This window comes from Trachypithecus francoisi, unplaced genomic scaffold (assembly GCF_009764315.1).
Source record: "Trachypithecus francoisi isolate TF-2019V2 unplaced genomic scaffold, Tfra_2.0 Lachesis_group13, whole genome shotgun sequence".
NCBI classification, from domain to species: domain Eukaryota; kingdom Metazoa; phylum Chordata; class Mammalia; order Primates; family Cercopithecidae; genus Trachypithecus; species Trachypithecus francoisi.
This window is the reverse complement of record NW_022681458.1, coordinates 52,828,634-52,836,415: the sequence shown is the minus strand read 5'-3', so window position 1 is coordinate 52,836,415 and position 7,782 is coordinate 52,828,634. Positions and strand designations below refer to the sequence as shown.

The window sequence follows — 7,782 nt, the reverse complement described above, 5'->3', positions numbered from 1 at the left end:
TGGCATATAGCTCAGCAATAGTTTCAATAGAGTAAATGAGTCTTTAATAATGACTGATTTGTAAGAAACTTTCCAAGTTTACACCTGTCTTCTTTAAGATTGTCTTATGTACTAAAATATCTTATACATTAAAAGAGGACTTTACTTAAATGCATACAACCTTACTTTTTAAATATTGCATATAGCAAATTTAACATATGAGCACTGCTTTATTTACTGTTCCATATTCTCTGAAAGTGTTGTACATACTTTATTTTAACAAATCATCAAGTCATAACCAGGCAAACAGGCATGTTACTATCCTTCCTTTGTAGATGAGAAAACAAGGGGCTCAGGTGAATTAACTGCTTTATCTAACATCACTCTTCTAGAAAATGGTACAGACCAACCCTCAACCCAGGGGTTCTGATGACTTATGGTGAAGAGTACTTTCTACCATGGCATTTGTTACAGAGGATAACATAATAGGAAACACTCATAGAAACACAAACAAGATTAGCATCCATACTCAAACAAATAAATAACCAAAATTTAGAGAAAGAAAATAAATAACCCAATTTTAAAAAGGGCAAAAGATCTGAATACACATTTCTCAAAAGAAGACATGCAAATAGACAAAATGAGATATCACTTCGTATCTGTTAGAATGGCCATTATAAAAAAGACTCAAAATAGGTATTGGTGAGGATAAGGGAGAAAGGACAACCCTAGCACACCGTTATTAGAATGAAAATTAGTGAGGCCATTATATTATGGTTACTCAAAAAATAAAATTTAGAACTACCATATGATCCAACAATTCCACATCTGAGTATATATCCAAAGGAAATAAAATCAGCATGTCAAAGAGATATTTGAATTCCAATATTCATTGCAACATTATTCACAATAGCCAAGATATGGAATCAACCTAAGTGTCCATCATCAGATGAGAGATAAAGAAAATGTGGTATATATGAACAATGGAATAGTATCCGGCCTTAAAAAAGACAATTCTGTCATCTGCAACAAGCATGGATCTTGAGGAAATTATGTTACGTGAAACAACCCAGGCACAGAAAGAGAAATACCACATGATTTCATTAATAGGTGGAATCTAAAAAGAGTCAAAACTCTCAAAAGTGGAGTAGAATGGTGGTTACCAGGGGATGGAGGGCCAATGGAGAGATGATGAAATGTTACAAAATCTCAATTAGGAGGAATAAATTCTAGAGATCTATTGCACAACATGGTAAGTGTAGTTTATAATGTATTGTATACTTGAAAATTGCTAGGAGAGTAGATTTTAAATGTTTTCATAATAATAAGCGTATGAAATAACAAATATGTTAATTAGCTTAATCATTCCATATTATGTATATGAATCAGAACATTGCTTTGTACCACCAAATATATATACAATTTTGTCAGTTAAAAATAAATTTAAATAAGATTAGCATTCATAATAATAAATTTATGAATACTCAGTGGAAACAAATTTACGAAAGTAAGTTTCAGCTTCACAGGGAGAAATTGTGATTTTGTCTTAGAATATGTTGCCATTCACCACTAGGATTTCACTTTTTCACTCATCATTGTCATTTCCCCCTTTAGGAATGTATGTCACCAAAATGAAATATCTGACCAATAATTATGGTCACCAAGTTTCCTTGCCTTTGTTTATTTGCTAGAAAGTGTACAAGTTGAAACTAGAACATTGAGTGACAAACAGAAGCCAAAAGAAGGAACTAAGAAAAACCTAGGATGAGATTCCAACAACTGTGTTCAAAGACATGAGAAGTTCGCTGTAAATTACTGACTTCATGCCTCAGGAGGAACCAATTAATCTCTATGTGCCTCAATTTCCTCACTTATGAAACTGGGATAAAGTATTTCCCACAAAATTCACAAGAATAAAAATACAATGTGTAATTATAATTAATTTTTGGCTAATGCAAGGATATAATAAACTCAAGATCTTTATTTGAGAAATTTCACATTATTGTTTTGTTTTGTTTTCTGATACTGTAAGTCCTCCATAAGCATATTTCAAAGCACTTTTCTCTGTAATTACCAAGGTCAAAAAAAAAAACTAATCATGGAAAATTAGTTTGATTTTCCTTTACTTCTTTACCAGACATCTTACAGTTTTCTTGACATAATCTTATCTATTAGGTACAGATCGCCAATACTTATTAGGTTTGGTTTTAATTTTGAAAATGCTGTGACTGAACCCCAAATCCATCTATTCTGTAACCATAGTTAAGTCTTTCATGCTGTATCTATAAACTGGTTAAAAACAGATATTATGATGAGATAAAAATTAAACTCTGAAGAGCCCCATGTGTAATAGAAATGTACCCATGTGTTTCTTCTTCTGAAGGTAAAACTTCATGTGCTTTTTACTATCTATGTGATAAGAGTAATTTTTTCTATTCTTTTTTTTTGAGACCGAATCTCCCTCTGTCACCCAGGCTAGAGTGCAGTGACGTGATCTCGGCTCACTGAAACCTCTGCCCCCTGGGTTCAAGCAATTCTTCTGCCTCAGCCTCCCTAGTAGCTGGGATTACAGCTATTATACAACGTGTATTATGCTGAAATGGGAATAAGTAAAAGCAAATTTTATAGACTAAGTGAATGATAATTTGTGAGTTACCTGTATCTTGATTTTAGTCCTGTTCCCTAAGGCACTACCATGCCTTGCTTTTTTTTTTTTTTTTTTTTTTAATTTTTAGTAGAGATGGGGTTTAACCATTTTGGCCAGGGTGGTCTCAAACTCCTAACCTCAGGAGATCCACCCGCCTCAACCTCCCAAAATGCTGGGATTACAGACACGAGCCACCACGCCCAGCCAATTTTTTCTTTTTGTGCTCCATTAGTTGCTGTAAATCACACTACTTTTTGATTTGATTCATGACTTTCTGGTAGGGCATGTATATTTCTTGGAGAGTCTAAAGTGTCTTTATATTTTTGTTGTTGTTGACCAAAAAAAAATGTTCTCTCAATCCTTAAATTTATCAATTTTTCATCAAAACTGTCTGATTTTCCTATGGATATATGCCCTGGAGCCCTCAAGCTTGTGCAGCACTTGAACACACACGCGCAAAGATCTTGAATTGATCTGCCTCATATCAGCCTCATGTGTCACTCCCCTCTTTATATTTGCAAGCAATGACACTGAAATCCTCCCTCAACACCTATTGGACAATTAGACTGTCGTCATCATCAACATGCCCAATTCTACTATTTTTAGAGTCCTGACCAAGAGAATAAACAGAGGCTACATGAATATGGCTAAATATTTAAAGGCTGTAAGTTTAGTCAACAAGCTGCTAATAAAGTTTGCTTTATCTTTGCTTCTTAACAAATTCATTCATTAATAAATTCAAAATTATTAATAAATTCAAAATTCTTAATAAATTCAATTTCTTAACATTCAGAAAAACATAATTTAAAAATAGTTGTGTAAAGCCATAGTCTGTATATTACTGAAAGTCAAAATAATATCAAGGATGACTGAATGGAATCATTATTGTACGTCTAGGCATTCTATCAGTGATCTGACATTTTTTAGGGAACAGAACTAAAATCAAGATACAGATAACTCACAAATTATCATTCACTTAGTCTATAAAATTTACTTTTACTTATTCCCATTTCAGCATAATACACTTTGTATAATAATATAGAAACACAAAATAAAAATTGATTGTATTAAAATACACATAATTTACTACTTGTATTAAAAATATAAATGTAAAACATAAAAATGATTATGTTATATTTACACAGTTTTCCAAAAAAAGATTTTTAATTTCACAATCATCTATTAGAATTTTGAGGAGAAAAGGGAATTATAATCAACAAATATTTAATATTTAAATCAAAATTATTTAAATAAAGCTAATTTTTTTTGGGGGGGGGCTTTCTGGTATTTGCCGGAAAGCCTGCTAGACAAATTAAATAAAGCTAAATTTTTAATCAAACTAATGGAAATTAAATAGTATCTTATTATATCAATATCTATCTAGTTGCCAATTTAAAAAAATCAAAAATACACTTCAAATATGTTTGGTCTAGCCTCCCAGAAAAACAAAGTAAAAGTAATATGAATTATTTAAAATTTCAAAATACTCTTCAACTGCCATGGGCAATACTTGTGAATATAATGCTAATTTGTTAATGTCTCCAAAACCACATATGGAAACTTAAAATGAAACACAATAAATGGATCTTAGTACTACTGGGAAAGACCATTAGGTTAGACAATAATTTCTTACGATATTGTAGTGGAAGAAGATGATGCATTAATTATTTTGAATTTTCTCTTGTCTAAGCTCTTCCACCATTCTAATCCTCTGGACACTTCTAAGCACTGTATGTAGGTCCCCAATTTTGGCATCACACAAACTGGGTTGATTTTTGCTTCTAGAACATACAGCAGGAGAAACAGTTTCCTTGGGGTCTGAATGGTGTTAATGATACGGGAAGAGGGCAAGGAAATACTAGGTTGAAAAGGGCAAGTTCCCTGGTGAGGGCTCTGCTCTCAAGCTTGTACCTGGGAACCTAAATGAGAACAGGGACTCTTGTTTTCGCACCGGAATGTTGCATTTTCCAAGACCACTCTGGCCTGCCACGCCCCCTATCCTGTGCCCTATACACTGGAAGACTTAGCTGGCTCAGACATAGTGACTGAATGTCGACAGGAACAGAGGAGCGCAGTGGCAGAGAGGAGAAGGGCAGAGAGCCGCAGACCAGTCGACCGGCATGGCAGAGAAGGAGAGAAGAGAAGAGGTGTCTGGATTCCAGGGGAAGACTATCTCTGCCCCAACCCTCCACCCCACCTTCCCACTTCCAGCTCCCCATCCAGCTGAAAGCCACCTCTGCTGCTCAATAAAGTCTTCACATTCTTCATCTTTCAGTCTCTGTGACCTGATTTGTCCAGGACAGCCAGACAAGAACTTGAGGGTTAACACTCAGCCATCCCCGATGGCAGAGCAAAGGAGCATTGTAACACACCCCTAGACTCTGCTGTGGGGCAGGAGCTCAAAGATGCTCGCTCCTGGCTCCTGTACTGGCTCACCTGTGTGCTCCCCCTTCCGAAAGGGGTTCTAAGCTGTGGGCTGAGTGAAACGAACCACTCCAGTTTCCTCCTGCCCGCCAAGGGGGTCAAGGGAATGCTCCCCGCTCATCAGTTCAAATTATGGATGTTTAGAGTAATGCGTTGCTCTGTTTCGGTGCTAAGTGCTAGATTCTGAGTGAAGGATATACCAAATGTTGTACATATAGAAACATCACATAACAGAAGAACTCATAGGCTCCGTAGTGTACAGTGAATAATTAACTTTACTCAAAGAGGGGTCTGGCCTTTGTCCTTAACTACTAGGAGGTGATCTCTAGGTTCCTTCAATGTCTTAAGAATGTTTTTGTTTACGGGGGCTTTGGCCACTAAGGCGGCCTAAGGATGTAATTTATGGCGGAGGCTTTGGAACGTACTATATAGTTCCAACCTCTGGAGGAAATGGAGACTAACCTAACTTCTGGATAATGGAGACCAAAGTCAGCTATGTGGACAAAATGTAATTGAAACCCAATACAAACTCTGAACACCAATGGCTAGGGGGAGCTTCCCTGGTTGGTAATACAGTTAGCCCACCATTTCCGTGAATTCCACCAACTGTGGATCAAAAATATTAAGAAAAATGTAGCAATACAATAATAAAAATAATACAGACTAAAAACCAATAAAATATAACAACTATTTGCATAGCATTGACATTGTATTAGGTATTTATAAGCAGTCTAGACATGTTTTAAAGTATATGGGTGGATATGCATAGGTTATATGTAAATCCTATGCCATTTTATATAAGGGACTTGAGTATCTATGTATTTTGGTATCTGCAGAAGGTCCTTGAACCATTTCCCCATAGATACCAATGGACAACTGTATTCTTTGAGTATTGTCACACTTCAATACCAAGAAGGTAATGTGTCCGTGATAATGATGGAAACTTCATTTTCAGAACCCGCCCAGATTTGCCCTATGTTCTGTTCTTTCAGCTGGTTCTAATTTGTATACTTTCATTGTAATACAACTGTAAGCATAAGTATACAGTTTTCTTGAGTTCTGTGAGCTATTCTAGCAAATGACTGAATCTGAGGGTGGTCGTGGGAACTCCCAAATTTGTGGCCAGTTGGTCTGAAGTAAGGGTGGTCTTGGGATCCCCAACTTTGTGGCTAGCATTTGAAGCAAGGGAAATATTGTAGGAACTATTCTCTCACTGTTTGCCTAAATGCCATTGCATTTAACACGTTGCATTTTGTGTGGTTGGGATATGTGAGCCCTCTATAGCAGACTGCCAAGTTTCTCTGTACCAAACAAAGTGTGGTCCTGTTCCCCAGAGCACCTCTGTATTTATTTTGTTTAATCCATGAGTACTATTTACCCACATTTCCTCTTGCAAGAAATCTCTTGTCTACTGATCATCCCCCCATTTTCTTCATTTGTGTATTTGTTTTTGTTTTCTTTTTTAAACAGCTTAGTTTAAATACAGTAAACATAAAATAAGCTGCACGTGATAAGATTTGACATATGTTATACACCCATGAAAACATCACCACAATCAACATAATAAACATATTATCTACAAAAGTTTCCTTGAGTCTCTGCAATCCTCTCCCGGCCCCTCCCAATCCCCTCCACCCCAGAAAATCATTTATTTGCTTTCTATCTATAAGCAAACTGTCTAAAGATAAGTTTGAATGTTATAGAATTTTACATAAATAGAATCATACAGCAGTACTCCTTTTAGTCTGGTTTCTTTCATTCAGCATAATTATTCTGTGAGTCTCAAGACTGATGAGTGATTCAATAGTTATTGCTTTCTGTTGCTGAGTGGTATTCCATTGTATACAAAATTCCACAATATGCTTCCCATTGACCTATTGTTGGAGATGTGTATTATTTTCAGTTTTGGTTGTCATAAATAGAGCTGCTATGAACATTTATGAATAAGTATGGACATATACTTTCCTTGCTTTTGAGTAAATACTAAACATAGGATGATGGGGTCATGTGGTATAAGAAACATATATCAGTTTCTTAAGAAACTGAAAAACTGTTTTTCAAATCAGTTGTATCATTTTACACATTTTACATTTGTACTAATAACATGAGAGTTTCAGTTGCAATGCATCCTCATCAACACTTTACACTTTAATTTTAGACTTTCTAATAAGTGTGTAGTGTTATGAAATTGCTGTTCTAATTTGCATTTCTCCAGTGATTAATGATGTTGAGCATCATTTCAATATACTTATTACCATCAATTTATATCCTTTGATAAAGTGTTCAAATCTTTTGATTTTTTTTAAATTGGGTTCCTTATTGTCTTACTGAGTTTTGAGAGTTCTATATAAACTCTGGATACAAGAGGTTTTTTTATTAGATATACAATTTGCAAATATTTTCTTTTTTTTTTTTTTTTTTTTTTTTTTGAGACGGAGTCTCGCTCTGTCGCCCGGGCTGGAGTGCAGTGGCCGGATCTCAGCTCACTGCAAGCTCCTCCTCCCGGGTTTACGCCATTCTCCTGCCTCAGCCTCCCGAGTAGCTGGGACTACAGGCGCCTGCCACCTCGCCCGGCTATTTTTTTGTATTTTTTAGTAGAGACGGGGTTTCACCGTGTTAGCCAGGATGGTCTCGATCTCCTGACCTCGTGATCCGCCCGTCTTGGCCTCCCAAAGTGCTGGGATTACAGGCTTGAGCCACCGCGCCCGGCCTATTTGCAAATATTTTCTTTC

The 7,782-nt window shown here is 36.0% G+C and overlaps 1 non-coding gene across 1 annotated transcript; it reads right to left on the bottom strand.

Annotated features, from left to right (window-relative positions):
• Positions 1-3,898: 3,898 nt before the first annotated feature.
• LOC117095487 lies at positions 3,899-3,959 on the bottom strand. The gene has a single exon (XR_004442026.1). It is a non-coding gene; the product is annotated as a U7 small nuclear RNA (small nuclear RNA).
• Positions 3,960-7,782: the final 3,823 nt, after the last annotated feature.